The following is a 20,041-nucleotide window of genomic DNA, read 5'->3' as shown; positions in this document are numbered from 1 at the left end:
GTTCCCGTAGCATGTTCCTTCTCAATCTTTTATTTTCTCAGTTATGTTGTGTGGCCTCCCTGTCAGGCGCCGGGACGCTCCTTCGCTGGAGCAGCTGCGCGCATTATAAATGCCATTAACATAACATAACATAACATATTGGTGCGTTTAATTCTGGATGAGTTACACTAATTATCTTTTTTAAGTTGGATAGTTGGAGGCACAAATTGCGTACACACTTTTATTCTGTAGCTGCTTAGAGTGTATATTCATAAGATTATCCTTAGCTTTTTCACCTTATTAATAGGTTGGATTAACTACCTCGAAAGAGACGGGAGATTGTGTAGCAATGTAAAGTGTTTAATATGATGCTGAGTGCACAGTAAAACCATTTCAGTCTTGGCATTGTTTTACTAGCATGTTTCCAGCATGTGATGTCCCTGAAACATGCTTCAAACTTTTACAAATCTTCCTCCGAGTCACCCTCTCCTAACAAGATTTCGGTGTTGTGACCATCATTTTAGAATGTATTAGAAATGCAGGTTTCATTACTGAATACTAATACAAAGTCGGTAAACATACTTGTTAAACCAATGTGGGGAAACCATATCAGAACCCATTGTTGAGCCTCTAGAGGGATACATTAAATGCCCCATAGTTACTGAGGTGCTACCATCTTCAAAGAAGGATTGAAACTAATTCAATGCCAACCTATCTCCAAAAAGCAGAAATACTAGTGCTGTCAAATGTGGTGAGTTTTGGTAAATTACTTTTACATTCTTTGCAGTAAGTTCTGCGACCCCATATGAGCTGGTTGTTTTTCTCATATTTATTGACGTTATTGAGGACATAGTTCATTGGCTGTTTTGCCAGAAATGTCAATTTAAGCGACATCAAAGCATACCTGTTAAGTGACTCATGAGTGAAATGAGGAGCAAAACAGTTATGTTTAATTAAAAAATAAAATGTTGACTGCGATGGTACAGTTTGAGGGGTTCCAGCCCGGTAGGAGCACTCTACCTGAGCACTAATGTGTTCACAGGTTATTAAATATTGATTTGAATAGCACACTAACCACCAGAGAGGGTATCCAGGCGCTGGGCTGTCAGCCAGTAAACAGTAGTGCTGGGCTGTCATTCGAATCATGATGGGGCTGTGTACACTTCAGCTGCTGTCCCTTCCTCCTACATGTCCGCCTCAGACCTCGGTCGTGCTCTGCAGGCCAGGACACTGTCGCTGAGCTGCAGGGGCAGAGATCTACTTTCCAAAGCCAGGAACAAGCAAGGACAAGGTTGCGTTGTGTCATGCGAGAAACAGCTTGCGAATTTCACCCGCTCTTCTGATGTCCCTGATCTCTCACAACATGCTCTCATTCTGGGGTCAGGCCGCTTGTGGATCGCGACAAGAAACAACTCTGGTAATGGAGGGCACAGCAAGGAAAAACAAGCATTTGCAATGCAATAGGTCTCGTATTAGGAAAGTTTGAGCTATTGGTATTGTAAATGACACATTTTTAGGTCTCGGGCCTACCGTCACACTGCGAAGCAGTGTGGGCGGAGCCCGAGATTTTTTGACTTCAATGTGGGGCTTTATTCCGCCTTTCTCTTTCATTGGCTAGCTCCATAAATGGAGGCTAGCCATTGGAAGACATTGGCTGTCAATCATTCTTTCCCCTCGGAACGCGAATCGGGGGCGTTTCCGTGACTTTTTTTAAGTCACGCCCTCTCCCCTTCCCATTGGCTGGAATTTTACCTTCCAGCCAATGGGAAGGGGAGAGCACGCAAACACGCCCCCGAATCGCGAAACGACCTGTTGCTGTTCCAGTCCCGCTCCCCCCCTCCCTCCGCCCGCAGCTCTCCTTAGTCCCGCTCCCCCCCTCCCTCCGCAGCTCTCCTTAGTTTCGCTCCCCCCCCTGCCCGCAGCTCGCCTTAGTCCCGTTCCCCCCCCTCCCCCAGCTCTCCTTAGTCCCGCTCCCCCCTCCCTCCGCCCGCAGCTCTCCTTAGTTTCGCTCCCCCCCCTGCCCGCAGCTCGCCTTAGTCCCGTTCCCCCCCTCCCCCCGCCCGCAGCTCTCCTTAGTCCCGCTCCCCCCCTCCCTCCGCAGCTCTCCGGTAGTCTGCTCTTGCAGGTCCAGAGTTTGGTGAGGAAGGCGGGCACATTGCTGGAATACCCGTCCATCGCCAGGGATCCGGAGGGGCTCCTGCATCGTCCTGTCCCGCGGGTCACACTATCTCCATGCCTGTCAAAGTCCCAGCCCGAGTGCGGTAGGTCTATGCGCGCGCGAGAGACAGCAGCCAAGGAGGGTGGGCGAAAGCGGGAAAACCATTGAGGTATCCAGGTCACACTGGCAGCGGCAGCCACCGATTCACCGGAGAGCCCGCTGCTCGCGCTCTTAAAAACTCAGCATAAACGGCGAGCATCATCCCCTGCAGAGAACAATGCACAGAATGTTTCTGTTCTGCTGGTTTTTTATAACTACCGTTACCATGTTGTTGTTCGCCAGTACTCACACCTATCTGCCATGCAGCTACAGAAGGAAAACCTTAAGGTCCAACCGCATCACTTTCAATTCCACTACATTATTAAGAATTGTACTCTCCGGTAGAGAAAATAACACATCAGAAGTCAGGTCCTGTAATCGAATGCTACACTTGAGAGGCTGACCAGCACCGCCTAACTTCAGTCTCGTTACACTTACAAAGTGTAATTATTTTTTATAAAAATAGTGCGCATTAAGATGCGGGCGCAACCTTACATTATACGCATGCGCCAAAAATATCCCAGCCGCTGAATGCTCGTTTGTGGTAAATCACTTCATCTAAAGAGTTAAACCTCCACTCAGGAATCTCTTGCAAGGTTGCCTCCATTGGCCTGCTGCCTGAGATGGTTATGCTTTGATGGCTCACAGGTATGTGAACTTTAGACCTCAACAGCTAATATATGCGTAAATCAGCACTGCGCCGCAGCGCCCAGGTCGCCTTCCCCTTTCCATCAGCGATTTGAAGCGGCCGTGGCAATTAAAAAAAACAGATTCACACGTCACTGTTGTATAGCCCCCACTCCAAATGGGGCTGTCTCCGACACTTCCTACCAGCGTCCTGTTTCTTGTAGCCGGTAACCCTCCTTCTGTGTGTTCGCTATTGGCTGCTCCTGAAAGTGCAACGCGGCGTCTGGAAACACCTGTGCTGCATGAAGCGACCCTCCTCCTCGCCTCTTGTCTCACTCCACGTTTTACCTTGGCCTCCCGTCTCTGTCCACATTTTACCTCTGCCCCCATCCCACCACATTCTACTTATATGTCTTAACTCTTTTTCCCCACTGTTTTTCCTATCCTAGTTCCACTGCCTTCATCTCTTCTTCTTCCAGTCAAATCTAAGTTCGTCCTATTCTGCCCCTAATTACCTATGCCCTACCCACCCTTGCTCCGTGCTTCCTACCATCCACCTTCTCTCCTGCTCCCCACACTCTTGCTCCACCGGCCTCTATGCCCTGATCACTCTTGCTCCTGCCTTCATTTCCTCTGGGCCTCTCTCGCTGTCTCCGGCCCTGTCTCTCGGTTTCTCCAACCCTCTCTCGCTTGCTCTGGGCCTTTCTCGCTTGCTCCGAGCCTCTCTCGGTTTCTCTGACTCTCCCTCGATTTCTCCAAACCTCTCTCTCGCTTACTCCAGCCCTCTCTTGCTCCGGTCCTCTCTCGCTCACTCCGACCCTCTATCGCTTGCTCTTTCTTGCTCCAATGCTCTCACTTGCCGTAAACTAGCTGAATTCCCCTACAAGCTTCTCATCTCTTGCGTGCTTCTTCCAGTTTATTGTAGGAGTTTTGTCACTAGTTACTCTTACCATCTAAAGCACCTCTATAACTCTCAGCGCCCATGTGCTCTCCAAATAAATACATATTTAGAGCCTCTGTTTCTCTTTATGCCACCTGAAAAATTGTTTTGGCTGGACGAGTAACTCTACTGGTCTGATGTAAAGTAACTCCTATGTCTCAATACCTCCCCTGTTCTCTTTCTACCCTATTCTTGTTCCTGTGTACTTACATTGCCTCTCCCCCTACTTCCTAATTGCACCTTCCTAATGCAAGCTCCTCTCCATTCAATCACCCCCCCCCCTTCCTCGTCTCCCCATTCTCACTCCATGTTTTTCCTCTGCCCTCCTCCTCGTCTCCCCATTCTCACTCCACGTTTTACCTCTACCTCCCTCCTCCTTCACCCTCTCAGTTTGTCCTATTCCTCCCCTATTCTCCTATTCCTCTCCTATTTCCTCCGGCCCTGTCTGGGTGGCTCCGGCCCTGTCTCGCTCCAGCACTCACACTCGCCAGGCGCTAGCTGCACTCCCCTGCAAGCTTCTCATCTCTTTCGTGCTTCTTCCACTTTATTGTAGAGTTTTGTCACTGTTACTCTTACCATGTAAAGAACACAATTCTCAGCGCCCACGTGCTCTCTAAGTAAATACATATTCACACCCTCCGTTTCTCTTCATGACACATGAAACTAGCAGTTGCAATGCAATAGGCCTAGCATGTACCCGAGTTTGACCTATTGGCATTAAAAATAACAATGCCTTTTATTTATGTTTTGGTTTTTAAAACATATAAACAGGCTTTCATTTACAATGCCAATAGCTTAAACTTGCATGGTAAAAAAAATGCAATAATTTGCTAGAGTTTAAGCTATTGGCATTGTAAATTACACTGCCTTTTATTTATGCTTTAAAACAAACATTTAAATAAAAACGCATAGTCATTTACAATGCCAATAGCTGAAACTCTCGCAAATGCGAGACCTATTGCATTGTAAATGCTTGTTTATTTAGGTTTTGTTTTTGAAAATAGCGAAATTAATAGCTTTGTCATTTACCATGCCAATAGTTATAACTTTCGCAAATGTCACACCTATAGCATTTGTAATGCAATATGTGTTGTATTTACGTGACTTACATGTATTGATATTGCAAATAACAATGGCTTTTAATTTTTTTAAAATAATTAATACTTAAATAAAAGTTATTGTAATTTATAATGGCAATAGCTTAAACATTTGTAAATAACATTTGTGAAGATTATGTTCAGTGTATTTTATTGTGACGAAAATCCAAGAACATATGTCAAATATTAACATCTTTTTGTTACATTTGTAATAAAGCTTGAAACATTGAGATAACATATTTGAACCAGTTGTTGTTGAATGGTGCCACAGAGTGATGCTGTGGTGGTGCTGAGTGATGCTGTATGCTATGCTATGTTTTGTTTTGCTATCCTATGTTTTGTTTTGTTATGCTATGCTATGCTGTTTTGCTATGCTATGCTATGTTTTGTTATGCTATGCTATGCTATGTTTTGCTATGCTATGCTATGTTATGCTATGCTATGCTTTGTTATGCTATGCTTGTTATGCTATGCTTTGTTATGCTATGCTTTGTTATGCTATGCTTTGTTATGCTATGTTTTGCTCTGCTATGCTTTGTTATGCTATGCTTTGTTGTGTTATGCTATGCTTTGTTTTGCTATGCTATGTTTTGCTCTGCTATGCTTTGTTCTGCTATGCTATGTTTTGTTATGCTATGCTAAGCTTTGTTTTGTTATGCTATGCTTTGTTTTGTTATGCTATGTTGTGTTTTGATATGCTATGCTATGCTTTGTTGTGTTTTGTTATGCTAGGTTTTGTTATGTATGCTATGGTTTGTTTTGTTTTGCTATGTTTTGTTATGCTATGCAATGCTTTGTTGTGTTTTGCTATGTTTTGTTTTGCTATGCTTTGTTATACTGTTCTATGTTTTGTTTTGCTATGGTTTGTTTTGTTATGCTATGGTATGTTATGCTATGGTATGTTTTGTTGTGTTTTGCTATGCTTTGTTATGCTATGCTATGTTTCCCTATCCTATGCTTTGCTTTGTTATGCTATGCTATGTTTTGTTATGCTATGCTGGTGAGGGTGAGTGAGGGTGGGTGGTTGAGGGTGGGTGAGTGAGTGAGGGTGGGTGAGTGAGGGTGGGTGAGTGAGGGTGGGTGAGTGAGGGTGGGTGAGTGAGGGTGGGTGGGTGGGTGAGTGAGGGAGGGTGGGTGAGTGAGGGTGGGTGGGTGAGTGAGTGAGGGTGAGTGAGTGAGGGTGAGGGTGTTAGAGCGAGGGTGAGGGGGTTGTGAGGTTGTGTATCCTATGCTTATTTTGTTATGCCATGCTATGTTTTGTTATGCTATGCTGATGAGGGTGTATGAGGGTGAGTGAGTGAGGGTGAGTGAGGAGGTGTGAGGGTGAGGGTGTGATGGTGTGTGAAGGTGAGAGGGTTGGGAGGGTGAGGGGTGTGAGGGTGAGGGGGTGTGAGGTAGTGTGTGAGGGTGAGTGTGTGTGAGGGGGTGTGAGGGTGAGGGGGGTGAGTGTGTGAGGGTACGGGTGTGTGAGGGTGTGAGAGGGGGTGTGAGGGTGAGGGTGTGAGGTTGAGTGAGGGTGCGTGAGGGTGGGTGAGGGGGGGGTGAGGGTGAGCGGGGGTGAGCGAGGGTGAGCGTGGTGAGGGTGAGCGGGGGTGGGTATGTACACAAAAATCAATAAAATATGTTGAAATAAAAAAAATAAAAAACGGTGACGGTCTGCAGGCTGCCCAGGGATTCACCGTAACTCAAAAGCCTGCCACCAAGGGTCCCCTGTGGGCTTTTACTATATGCCTTACTATATGCCTTCTATAAACCGTTTTATGAATTATAAAGCTTAACCACAGGAGCCGCTACTGCAGACTAGGCCATTAGAAGGAAGCCCTGCAGACAGCCGCCCCCCCAGGAGTGTGTGTGTGGGGGGAGGGGGTCGCCCCCCTGCCTCGGTGTGTAATGAGGTATTGCGGAATCTTTCTCAGCCTCCGTTAGCAGAAAGCTGTACAGACATCAACGTCCCCTGAGGGGCAAGGAGCGTTTGTGTGTGTGTGTGGAGGGGGCAGGGATCACAAACAGTACGTACCATAGCAGTAGTATGGGCGCGTTATCATGGCACGGGCGAGGCTTCTCTGCAGTACTTTACTTGCGTGCACTAATGGAGCCAGTGTGTGTTCACTTCAGGCTTCTCATTGGCTGCAGTCATTAATGATCATGGCAATTTGACCTTAAATGGTCAGTCCCACTTTCGGATCATCTTTAACACAAACCTGTTAGCTGTTTAAATTGAAAGTTTTGCATAGCCCCACGTGTCGGCTTGCTCGCCCCCGAACACTTTAGAAAACCAAAAGGTACACCGTGAGAGTCCAGTTGGCACTGGAACAGGCACTATTTGTTCATCCCTACATTATGTTGAATAGTTTCTTTTCAATCGGGCGTACATTCTAAATGAGGAGGTTGAGTGCAAAGAACTGTGTTGCGGGTTGAGTGCAAAGAACTGTGTTGTGGCGGGGCCCCCCACCCTCATGTTGTCTTCAAATCATTGTTACGGTCCACTACCTCGCTGTGCCACAACACAATGCCTTCGTAAAGCCCTGCGTGTAGCAGATGTCTGGAAGTAACCAAAATGTGGTTACAACTTGCACGTCAAACTGCCTGTGCCGGACATTAGGAGGCGGATGTAGTTTCGAGGATATCATGCAGAAATTTTTTTTGTGTGATTAAAAAGGTAGTAAAGTAGTCTATTTTCATATACACTTTTTTTAGCAGACTGGCAAACCCAAGCTGCCAGGGGGTCGGAAGGCGCCCTGGCAGCTTGGACAGTACTCAACCCGAGCACTCCTGCACGGTAAGGCCGATTTTTTTTTTACAGGCAACAAGTTGTGAAACTCCGCCAGTCAATATCAAAGTTCTTGTAATCAATATCAAAGTTCTTGTAAACAGTGACTTAGCGGCGCAAGGGACTTGTAAATAACCCCCAGTGTCAACTCACCAGGTGCAGCCACACATATGCTACGTGAATATGACAGTTCAGAGCGTTCATGGGTCCCTTTACACAGATTGAAGTTCAAGAGGTAAAACAGGGGGGCGTGTTTAGCGTCTCAGACATGAGCACTGTTTCAGTCTATGGATCGAATTGCCAAATTATGAACTAACGGGTCAGGTGACAGTGCCCCCCCCCCCCTACTAGTTAATAGTGCCGTGAGAATCTGTAAGACTGCAACAATGGCCACTGCAATACAAGAGACAATTTACGGGACGCGATTGGCCGGGAGAAATTGCATTCCTACTCACGTTAGCTGAAAAAATGTCAAAGTTTCTAAATGGCTCACGGTTCATTCCGTGTGAAGCCATGGCTGTGACTACAGGGAAGCAGCGAGTAAGTGTGCAGGGCCAACCAACACACTGACATATCACTCCCGCCAAAAGGAGCTCATAGTCAAGCTGACATTACGTAAACCCCCTCTACCCACACCACAACGCCATATAAAGATGAAGGATGGGTGCCCTACAGCGCTCAGAAAAATTTGACTGTTTAAGTCGAGTTGGAGGGCGCCTTCGTCCCGTTCCAGGTGAAGTGACGCACGGAACCTACCTGCTAGAGAAAGCACATGAGCTGCTGTCACGGAAATCAACAAATACCTGTCCCGCATCCGAGACTGTCCAGCACATTACAAGTAATGACACTGCATGGCAGGACCCTGGTTTGAGTTTGACCCCGGAACAGCAATTGATGACCGAGCCCCTCGCCCACAATGAAGCGCCCCATTGTCAGTTTTCCCCGTCACCCAGTGACAACTCTTACAAGTACTTCGGACCCGTGTGGAGGATTGAACAAAGGTCTAGAGATCATAGGACTGGGCATTTTTGCCTGTATTTAATAAGGGCTTCTCTGAAGCTTAAATCTAACTCGAAGGACTGGCCTTTTCCAGCCTCGTATTACTAAAATAAAAAAACAGGGCACGGCCTGCAGCCGTGAATAAGTGACGGCGGGGCAGCTGAAGCCTTTGATGTGGCAAATGCTGCTGGCAGGGGGAAGCCTGTGGGGAAATGCGAGGCGCAGCCGTGAATAAGTGACGGCGGGGCAGCTGAAGCCTTTGATGTGGTAAATGCTTCTGGCAGGGGGAAGCCTGTGGGAAAATGCAAGCTCGTGCACAAAGGAGCTTGTGGTCACGTGATTTCACGTGATCTGTTGAGAATCCTCATCATAAAAAGTCAGCTTTGTGGATGGATGGCAAAAGGTCTCTCTACGAGACCTAACAAGGCTTCTGCCATCTGCCTCAGTGTCTAAGGTGGGGCCAATCAGAACACACCGCTGGTCACATTGGGGTGGCATTCTGCTGGAAAACAACAACAAGCAAGGAGCTGCCCCGCATTCAAATGCAATGAGGTGCTGGGTCCTCATTGCATTTGTTTGAAAAACCAAGTGATATGCTGGAGCGAGAGGCTGGGTGTAGTAAGCTACTTGGCCACTATTGGGGCTCACCTATGCCCTGTATGTAATGCACTGAACTCTCTAGCCGGATGCAACCAGAGGATATAAATAAAGGTGCTGCGGAAAGCACAGCGTCCTCCACCCACACCGCTACTAGTGTGTGTGTATCATTTGCTGGTGCCAGGGCCTAAGCCTCGTGGCTATTTGCATCAGCCTAGTCCATTTGGCGATGAGGAGTCACCCACGTGGGGGGAGCCGCTTTGCTACCATGGTATCAACCGATTTACTCTGCCCTGCAACTGTGCGGGGGAGGGCTGATGCCTGTGTGAAGAGTGCTCATCGCGGCCTGGTCTGTACCTTCATTCAGCACGTGGTCCTTGAGGAGACGTGCGGACGCTGCATTGATGGGCATGGACTAGGTGACAGAGACAAGAGCATTGCGGCCACAGCAGCACCCCTGCAACCATGCCCGGATTTCCGTTTGCTGTGCCAAATGTGTACCGAAGCTCCTGCTGCTCTTAGCTTGGCCCCAGAGCCTTTTGTGCCAGGGCTGCCATGCATTCTAATCTGTGCAGGTGGAGGGGCTGCTCAGCTCAGGGCAACTGAGCGCCCCACACACAGCCTGCTGGTGTGCTTAACTAATATTGACTGTGAGGTGTCTGCATACCACAAAGGCGACTAAGGGATAAGGGGCAGGGCCTGGTTTTCCCCCTTTGCTGTACTTAACCCGCCTTTCCAGTGCCTGACGGATGCCAATGCTGCGCATTCCCAGGGCCCGACTGGTCTGCTCTCCCAGCAGCACACCCTTGAGAGAGTTCTTCCACCATTCAGTGAACTGACTGATGTTGCCACAGCTATGCCCAGATGGAAACCGTGGGTGGGAAGGCTGAACAATTACTTTCTAGCTACCTCTGAGAATAATGGTGCATTCAAGCGCTCCCTGCTACTCCACTATCCCGGGGAGATCTATAAAATGTTTGAACATCTCCCTAACATGGGAGCAGCAGAGGACTACAAACGGCGGTGTAGGCCCTCTGCTCTCATTTTGACCCGCAGCTAAATCCTGAGTTCGAGAGCTTCAAGCTATGCCAGACCCACCAGCGTGAAGGAGAGTAGATTGACACTTTCTATGCCCACCTTCGTGAGCTGGCCAGCACGTGCGTGGCACATCAGCCCAATGAAATCCAGGAGCAGATTACCTAAGGGTGCAGAAACAAGACCCTATTGGACATGATCCTGTAACAGCCCAACATCCTTTAGGGCAAAATTCTTATCATGGCTAGAGCGTATGGCTTATCGGCCACAAGGGCCACTGAGATGGTGGTGGAGCGAGGAGTGACAAAAAATGTTGTGAACCCCTTGTAATGTCAATTTCTCATAACCATAACATGTATTAATCGAGTGGAATGCAGTACTAACCACCGAAAAGAAAAACACACACAGAAAAGTACACATGGGATACTAATTTGCTTGTGTTTCAAATTGTAATACATTAATCATGTGAATTTGTCATACTAACATAGTGCAATAATGCTTCTAAGTAAACAAAGCTATGCATGTATGCTTATTATAAGTATTCATTGTGGCAAAAACGAAGGAGATTGGTGAGAAAACTATGCATTTTTGTGGCTTAAGGCTAGGTAACCACTAACAGGGTAAACTTAGAGTGTGGGGGGTAAACAGAAGGGCTTTACTTCAAAAACTAACGTTTAATTGTGTTTGTTTCTATAATAGTTCCAGTTATGGCCCTTGCGGCCTAGATAAAAATGGAGGGTTTGCGAGACTCCAAGAGGGTGTAATTCTTCGCATGCGCGATGTACGAGCAGCTTGTGCCTGGGCTACTGGTGTCAAGGTCAGCGTGGCCTGGAAAGCAGAATGGTGCCAAATAGAATGCTCGAATTGTGAGCCTGGGAAATTTTACCAAAGTATCGATAAAAGGACAGGATGAATATGTTAAAAACATGAACAATTATGACCGCATGAGAATTATGGAAGTGACTTTGCAAAAATGTGGACAATGAGGAGATGAAGCGATCTTCACCACCCCTCAAATGGACCAATGAAAAATGAGTGTGGATCCTAAAGTTTCACATTTTAGTTAGTTAGTGAAAAAGGGTATAAAAGAGGCCGTTTGGGAGAGAGAAAAACCTTGCTTTTGAATTATTTTCGCACCACGACATGCTTTCGGACTGATCGATTTTCTGGGTGCAAAAGACTGACATTTTTCCTGACTTTGATGGGGTCAGAGTCCTGATGGGAAGTAGATATCGAGGAAGATAGAGAGGCTGTTTTTGGGAACCTGTGTCGTTTAATCCTGATCTTTCCTCCATGATAAAGAAGACAGGTAATATGTCTTTGAATTTTCTCATTGCTAATAAATTAAAACTAATTGAATTTATTCTATCCTTTACTTGAGTAATCGGAGAAATGTTTAACTGATTTTCTGAATAAAGATTAAAAATGTAAGCATAAGGTCATGCTAGAAGACTTAAAGAGAGATAAAGTTAAATAAAATAGAGAATTAAGCGGGTCTTTTCAATCAACTGTTCTTTACTAGCTGGTCCATCAACCAAATTAGAGGGGTTCCTTAAATGCTGTTTATGAAATTTAAATGCCATGGTGAAATCAATAAAATGCATATGTATATAATGTATAGGAATTAAAATTGTAGATTATTTAGGGTACTCCGCTGTCCAGCAGCTCGTCCTCTAGTTTTCACTGATCTTGGAAGCAGTGTGATTTGTGTGAATGAGTGACTTGCGGTGCTATTGGCCTCACCGACGAGTGAAGTGTGATAGCTCCTGGGTTTTCAGTGATGTTTTAGAGGGTTGTTTGAGAGCAGCGTTGGATCAATAGACATGGCTATGACGCAAACACCCAGTAAGCCGCACATTGGGAAGGTAGAAAATGCGGACGCGGTTTCCACAAGGGAGAAGTCTACCTGACCCAAGATTACTGCATCAGCATAGTCGGGTGCGTAATGCAGGAGTTGTGGTGGTAATGAACATCTGCTGGAGAATTGCCCGGCTCAGTGCTCTAGCTACAGTAAGCCTAATCATTTTGCCATGGTGTGCCGAGGAGGACTAAGGCGTTTACAAGGGAACCCTATAAGTTGAGAGGGACCGAGGGCTTACAACCTATTTTTAGAGACACTGGTACCTTTCAAGAATAAATATAGATGTTAGTGTTACACAGAACTACATTGTGACCTGTGTAGGTTTTCTACAAATGGAAAAATATGTTTATTAAACAAATAATAATATGAAAGAAAAACATCTTATAATGAAAGTGCAGTGGGTAAGGAGGGGGTTGGAAATTATCAGATTTCCAGACCTAAGGAGTTTACATTCATAGTGACTTCACATAAATATGTACAACAGTCACAACTGTTGTTGACTGTTTTGATCCCGGCTAGAATAGGGGGATCATCATCATCATCATCAGGACAGCAAGATATATGCCTGAGTTAGCAAGGAGTAGCCGTCGCTCCTGCCTGAAGAGCAGCGGTCCGAGGAGGGGCCAAGTCCAATCTTACTGACCCCAACCAACTACAACACACTACGGCACGGAATAAGACATATGGGTCAATAACCCTTGCCAGGGGCAGAGGTCAAGGAATACTTGATCCTCTGTTATGTAATTGGTGTTCATTTAATCCTGTCCTTTGGCTGAGTTCACGTTATATTAAACTACACTACAAAAAATATACCCTTCTGTTGGCTCATGTTTCAAGAGTCTGCAAAGGCTGGAACATACTAATGAAAGAAGAATCTTTATACAATAATAAAAACGTCTATATTCCTTCTTATTGTGGCTTTTCTGTAGTTGTTTTGTTTTAACTATCAGTTGTGGAACATTAAAGCAGCTTTAGACCTAATTTTAAACTGCTTTCACCATTCATTTACCTTTTAGAGTAGATATTAATCAGTGAATGAAATTCCGGCGTTGGTGGTTTTCTTCATTTTCTTACCGACCAGAACATTAAAATACTGGAAATGAAGTAAAACAAGTGGAAAACAAAGATAGATCAATAGTTGTTGCCTGTGGGCCACTTTATTTCAACTAACTGACCTGGCCAGATTCTGCTGGCTCCAAACTTTCTTTCAATGCAGAATATTCATCAATAACTGATGTTGATCGGTGTACAGTTCATTGATGTCTGCATCTTATCTGGTGGGAGGAGCAGGAACCCAGGGAATTCGCAGGTGTAATGCTGGCCTGCACTGTTACCTAATTAGGAATTCAAGCAGGGATCCTATCTGAACCTTGGCAAAGTATTAGACAACGCACCTGCTAAATGTTTCCTTTGCTTGGAGAAAAAATGTGCATCTGATTTTCTTGCAGTTTGTACCCAGTGCTGTGAGCTGCCTGACAAGGAATTGCCTTCCGGTTTCCTAGTTCCATGCGTGTTGTATCATCTAGGCCAGGTTTTTACTTTTCATTATGGGCCTTGGAAGTTGGAGTCAATATTTTATAAAGGTGTAACAGGCCTACAAGTCCCATAATGCACAGCTAAAACTCAAGACTGGCTCAGCTCCTCACACACAGAGCTGGGAAAGGTGAGACCTGTGTGCTTCTCGAGCACACTGTGATCTTGCGGCAATAACTTCAGCTCACGTGCCTCGTTTCAAAAGCTGCCTGGGTCGTGCTAAGATTGAATGCTGAGGTTCCTAAGAGTCGATGTGCAGAAATACAATGCAGAGCTCGGGGACGCAACTGCACATAGTTCTTCAGCCATCCGTACAGACTGTTTCTTCTGCAAGGTTTGCCAAGAGTACATAGAGGTAACGCTTACCTGTAATGCCCAAACAACTCCTGCTACTCAGCAGCTGCTCTCGAGCGCCATTCCTTCCCCCGCAGCAGCAGACACCAACACAAACAACGGACTAGTACACAGGAAGCGATCCGAGCCGCCATCTTGGAATGTCTGATTCTAACCCGCCAGACAGGGGGCGGCAGTTAATATCAGTTTTACACCGACTGCTTCAATTTTGCTAAACATATGTTCGATTACATATTTAAAATGTAGCAATTTGATTTTGTTTAGATGGGTGAAACTGATTTAAAGATATTTTATTTTGCTTGTTGAGTATTACATTACGTATATTATCATTCTTCGTTGTATTTACATTCAGTCTACGCAGGGCTTCTATTACCTCAATGTCTACTTCGTGTCAAAACCGTTTCATTCTTCTTTCAATTGCTGCCACTTTTATACCGATTTCGAAAAAATGCAAACCCCGCCCTCGCATGATCAGAGAACCGAGGGTGTGTGTTGTTTACAACCTCTTTTATCGCTTGTTCAATTTTCACTTTTTCTGCTGCTACCCTGGTGTAGTTAATCGGCGTTGTAGGTTGTTAATGAATGTGACTTTAATGTTTGCTTTCTTGTTTGAAATATTTCCAAAACCATGCATTATGGTTGCATCATGTCATGCCCCCCCAAATAGAACAGGAGTAGTATTCGACACGTCTTTATTCTTCTCTGTCCTACTCATAACTAACTTCCCATTCCCGGTTTCCTGCTCCTCCCTTTCCTGCTCCTCCCACGAGTCTATCCCCCAAACACTAGACTGCTGTACACGATACTACATCTCCCCCTTTCTTAACAAAATAGTCATCTTCAACATGTTCGTAGTTTCTTGACCAGCCCACACAGGTCTGCGGGTGTCCGCATGGGTCATAGACACATTGCCGTTCCAGGCTTAGACTCAGTCAGCTCCTCAGGCGCTGGCAAGGTATAGTCTGTTGGGGGCACTGCTTTGTTCGAGCTACTGTCGGCTGCCTCGACAAGAATATCCTTGACTGCGGGAGTGTGCCTTTGAAAGTACGAAGTATTGTGTGTGATCTTCTGGTTCTCAGATTTGTTGCGGGTTTCAATAGTCTTCCGGGTTATCCACTCATTTACAGATTCTGACGCGATCGTGGCTGCTTTGTGTGAGATGACAGTTGGTGGCTCAGCTCGATAGCGGCAATCTGTCTTTCTTGGTAGTTCTCGTTCGACTGACGCTCGATCTCCTTCAGGAGTGGACGGTGTTCTGGTTCTCTTCCGAACATCTGTACGAGATCTTATTTCCTTCTGTCTCCTCCAGTCGGGGGCAGCACTGTCCTCTTGTTCCGAGTCGTGCATACCAGTCAGCAGGGCACTGTCTGACATGGGTGACCCGGTTTGTTCTCTGGACTCATTTGTAATACCAGTCAGCAAGGCACTGTCTGACATGGGTGACCCGGTTTGGTCTCGGGACTCATTTGTTGACCCTGTTTGTCTCGCCCACTCCCACTCGCATTTGGGACTGGTGGACTCTTTGATCATCCGGGCATGTGTACGTTTCTTTCTTATCCACCCATTTTGCCCTCCTTGCTGAGTGGCAGGGTAATTCTTTCTCACCCGATGGGTGCTGTCCCGTATCTCTGGTTTCCTTCTGCCAGCGCGTTGAGTCAGCCTCGCGGACCCCTTCAGGGGTGCCGGCATGTTCTTTACGTCTTGAGATATCCGTGACTGACATGACGTGTTGTATTGTGGGGTGATCAAATGTTTTGAGTCATTGACGTGAGATATGTTGCTCTGGACAGGGAGAATGTTCTCCGATTTGATTGTATATTTTGGTGATTGGTGCCATGAGTATTGTAAGGACCTTGACTCGGTTGATCGAAATGACCGTACAGACATGTTTTCTGAATTGGAGGAGCCTTTTGCTGGTTTCCTCTGAGAACGTTTCTTTAAGAGCGTTTTGACTGATACATTTCTTGAGCTGGTGGTCAGTGAAGACATGCTCCTGGAGTCCGAGTCATCTGTAAGATATATTTGTGAGTGTAGATTTTGAGGTGTCTTTTGTGTTAGGGCTGTGAATGGATTATTTGCTAGCCACGCATTTATTCCTTTGGTTTGGTCGTAGAGCATTTGGTCACCGTCTCTCTCACATGACATTGACTGCCTGTCCCCGGTTTTCTCATTGTCGTGGATGTCTTTAGTGCACATGCCTGTCCCTTTCCGGTGCCTGAGTGGCTTACCACGCCTCATGTGATTTGTTTCTTCTTCTCGTTTGTTATGTGTACTAACGGCAGTGACACTTGTGTAACGTGTCTTCCTGCTTGGTGCTTCTTTAGGAGTGTCTATAACGTTTAATGGGCAGTGGGTTGCTCGAGTGTGTTCGTATGCCGGTGTCCAGAGTTGGCGTGACTTGTCCACTCGTTTGTATTTGGTCCTTTCCACATATCTATTGAGCAGACTGTCATCTGTCTCTTTTGTGTGGTCTGTCTCACTTGAGGCTTCATCCGAATCGTTTGTGGTGTCTGTTGAATGATTCAATGAAGACGTATCAGTGAGACTGTCGTAACCATCCTTCACCGCCTTTCGTATTGTTACTCAGGGTGTTTCACGTCACTTGGTTTCTTCCGTTGTCTTGTCTCTATTCTGCCTTCGCCCTCCCTCTTTCTGGTTTTGTTTGTTTCTTGGGCTTTCTCCTGAGACACGATAGACGTCTCCATTCTTTTATCTTTGTGACTTGCATTCGGGTGCAGTTCTTTTGCCGATTGTCTTGCTTTAACCCGCTCTCCAACATCAGCCCTCCTGATGATTTCTTTTAGCGAGAACTGCCCTTGAAGGATCTTGCGTTTTGTTTCAGGTTTTGAGCAGCCTTCAATCACCCGGAGTCGAACTGCTTCCTCATCTGTAAATGTATTGAAATGGCAGTGGTGCACTAAGCTTTGTAGCCTAGTTATGAAGTTTGGTAATGATTCTCCGGCTTCCTGCCGGGCCGCGTTGAAAGCGATGCGTTCATGGTCCACGTCGTCCTTTGTGTTGAAATGAGCGCGTAGCGTCTCTTTGAGTTTCCCATATGTCCCTGTGTCTTTTGCTGAAAATGTTCTGATTAGGCGTCGGCCTTCGTGACCTACAAGCTGAAGTAGCAACAGTAGACGTTTTCCATCCCTTCGCTCGCCGGTTGTTTCAAGAAAGTCATCCAATGATTTCAGCCACCTGTTCCATTGGGGACTCAAACTCTGATTGTTGGTTTGCGCCACTGGGGGTGGTATTTCAATGCAGGGTTTGGATGTGTGTTTTTCTTCTCTCACCGACATGATGGTGAAATGTACAACAATGTCATGGGACTGTCTTCTTTGCTGACCCCCCTTTCGGCCGATAGTCTTTGGTCGCTTCCTTTGGTTTTGATAAAATTCGCTGCGCTCGGGTGACTCTTGTATGTAGTCTGACCCTGGCGTGACTGTCTTGGTACGCTGTAGTGCGTTAGTCTCGGGACTCCTGAGGTCAGATGGCCACCATTCAGCTGCACCATGCGTGATTCGTGGCTCTGCGAGTTTCTGCTTTCGCTTCTTCTACCTTTAATTATTTGTCTTCAAGTGGTTCTGAAGTTTACTTTGGTACTTGCCTTTGCTCGTGCTTGTTCCGTTCGGGATCCGCATTTGCTTGTGTTTGTTGTACTTCGGGGTTTTGTATTGGCTTGTGCTTGTTGTGTGTCTGGTCACTTTTATTCCTTTCACCCCTTGATGTTTGTACTTGTGTTTATTTTCTTCTTTCCCTTTTGCGTTTACTTGAGTTTATTGATTTTGCTCTCTTGCAGGCGCCCGTGTTTGTTCACTTTATTGTTGCTTTTGATCGTGCTTATTTTCTTATTTTGTCTCTTGCGTTTGCATGTGCTTATTATGTTTGCTATTGCCAGTGCTTGTTTCTGATGTCTGTGTCAATGCTCATTTCCAAACTCTGCTTGCTTGACTTAAAAATCGCCGCTTAGGCATTTGAACAGGGGTGTCTCTATAGGCTGCCTGACTTCAAGATGGCCGCCGTCACTGAAGTCTCAGTTCACACGAGACTTCCTTTCCATTCATTCCAATCAGTGCTGATTCATCCAGGACTCACCGACCGCTGGTCGCAGAGGCAGCAACTCTTCTCCAGGTCCCTTCACCTTTGCAGCGCTGCAGCATCCAGGTGAGGTCGGGGTGGGCTCCCACCTCACTTTTCTTCGGTCACGCGTTCACTCGGCGACTGCATGCCAAGTCTCACGCATCGGGGGTGAGCTCCCGATTTTGGGCGCCAAACAGCGCTCGGCTTCAGGCGGCTCCAGCGCTCAACAGCGCTTGCTAGTCGGTCTTCACACAATCACCTGATCGTGGAGTTGGCTCACTTGCCAGGACTTTAAATCAAATTCATGGGGCAGCATTCAGGCGCGACGTGTAGCGCGTTTCGTTTTCGCGCTTCTGGCACTCGGCGCTGACACAGGCTGCAGGCTCTCTGGTCTCGGGCCGTTCACGGACGGCAGGGGTTTTTGGGCAGATGTGGGTTTCAGCATTATCCCACCCTCGTCGCCATTGTCATGCCCCCCCAAATAGGACAGGAGCCAGGAGTAGTATTCGACACGTCTTTATTCTTCTCTGTCCTACTCATAACTAACTTCCCATTCCCGGTTTCCTGCTCCTCCCTTTCCTGCTCCTCCCACGAGTCTATCCCCAAACACTAGACTGCTGTACACGATACTACACATCAATAGTTCAAAGAAGCTTTAAAGCCAATGGATATGTCCTATTTAGGTCTCGCCTAATACAACGCAAGCGTTGTAATTGGTGTGAGATATATTGTTAGTTTACAGTGGCTTAGAACCACCCTTTCTTACCATTTGTTGGCTTCATTGTCAGTCTCATTTGCTTGCTTCTTATTCGTCAACTTCAGTAGGCTTTCCTTCCTCTTCTAGGGATCTTCACTTAGTGTAGGGACTCACAGTCCTGCCAAGTGTCACGCATCAGGCGTGACACTAGCGCATTTCAGTGTGGTGCTCCGCATCACCGCACTGAAATGCATTGTCACGCATAATGGCAATCTGAGGTGTATGTTTACTGGTGGCTGCATATGTCCGTGTGGCAGCTGGCTGCAGGCACAGCCTGTGGTCTCTGCCTGCGCCGGCGTGCAGCGCTGCTTCCGTGGTCTTGAGGCAGTGATTCCCCAGCTAGCTATGGCCTGCCAGTCCCAGGCTCTCTGCTACAAGGTAACACCCGCGGCCGCGGTGCCACGCGCTTTAGAGTCAGCCTGCCTGACCTCACGTGACGTCTGTTTCTCAATAGCTGGGCTCCACAGGAGTATGTCACATGACATCCTGGCCCTGCTGGCTCCGAGAGCGGGAGTTCTATCTTCAGGAACTTAAGGCGCCAAGGGGGCTACAAATAATTATGAGGCAGCTGCGTTGTTGCTCGACCGGCCACACTCTGCCGAAGGCCATTATCAATCATCAGGGCTGGCCGCAGCAGCATTTCTTCTTTAGTTACAATGCCGGCAGAGGGAATAAGTGCAGTTGACGGGTTAATGAAGAGCCCTGACTGACCTGCCTCACTGTGGTTACAGCGCCGGCCTAGCTGCCAGGACTCCGTGAGGACAGCAGCAGCCTGGACCGAAGTCTAAGGCAGGGGTATCTCACTCGTGACATGAGCCCACTTGCAGTGCGAATCACCGACGTGCCAATCACGCTTCCGGCTGAAAAGGTTCACTGTAAGTAGACAATTGCTTCAGCCACACTTGACATCCTCTTTGTCAGTGTTACCTACCACCAGTGTCACACACTTCTCAAATTGGCCCGCCCCAAGATAGACAGAATGACGTAGGGCGGCATCTTTGTTTTTCTTTTCAGTGCCGCCATCAGCAGACTTTCTATCTGACCCGACCCTTAGAGTGGAAGGGTCATGGTCGAGGGTGTTGGCATGCCTTCCTAATCCCCCAAAATTACTTACCTCCGATTGTTGTAAAAAAACGCTTCGGCTCTTGCCCTCCGATC

At 46.8% G+C, this 20,041-nt stretch overlaps 1 protein-coding gene across 1 annotated transcript in view; it reads right to left on the bottom strand.

Annotated features, from left to right (window-relative positions):
- Window positions 1–14,181, bottom strand: part of LOC147726029 (putative N-acetyltransferase camello) — a 42,922-nt gene extending 28,741 nt beyond the window's left edge. The window contains exon 1 of the mRNA XM_086960143.1: window positions 14,062–14,181. The gene's annotated coding sequence lies outside the window, so the exon portion shown is untranslated. The remainder of the gene's footprint in view (window positions 1–14,061) is intronic.
- Window positions 14,182–20,041: the final 5,860 nt, after the last annotated feature.

Source organism: Lissotriton vulgaris, chromosome 3_1 (genome assembly GCF_964263255.1).
Source record: "Lissotriton vulgaris chromosome 3_1, aLisVul1.2, whole genome shotgun sequence".
NCBI lineage: Eukaryota > Metazoa > Chordata > Amphibia > Caudata > Salamandridae > Lissotriton > Lissotriton vulgaris.
This window is presented reverse-complemented; position numbering and strand designations above follow the sequence as displayed.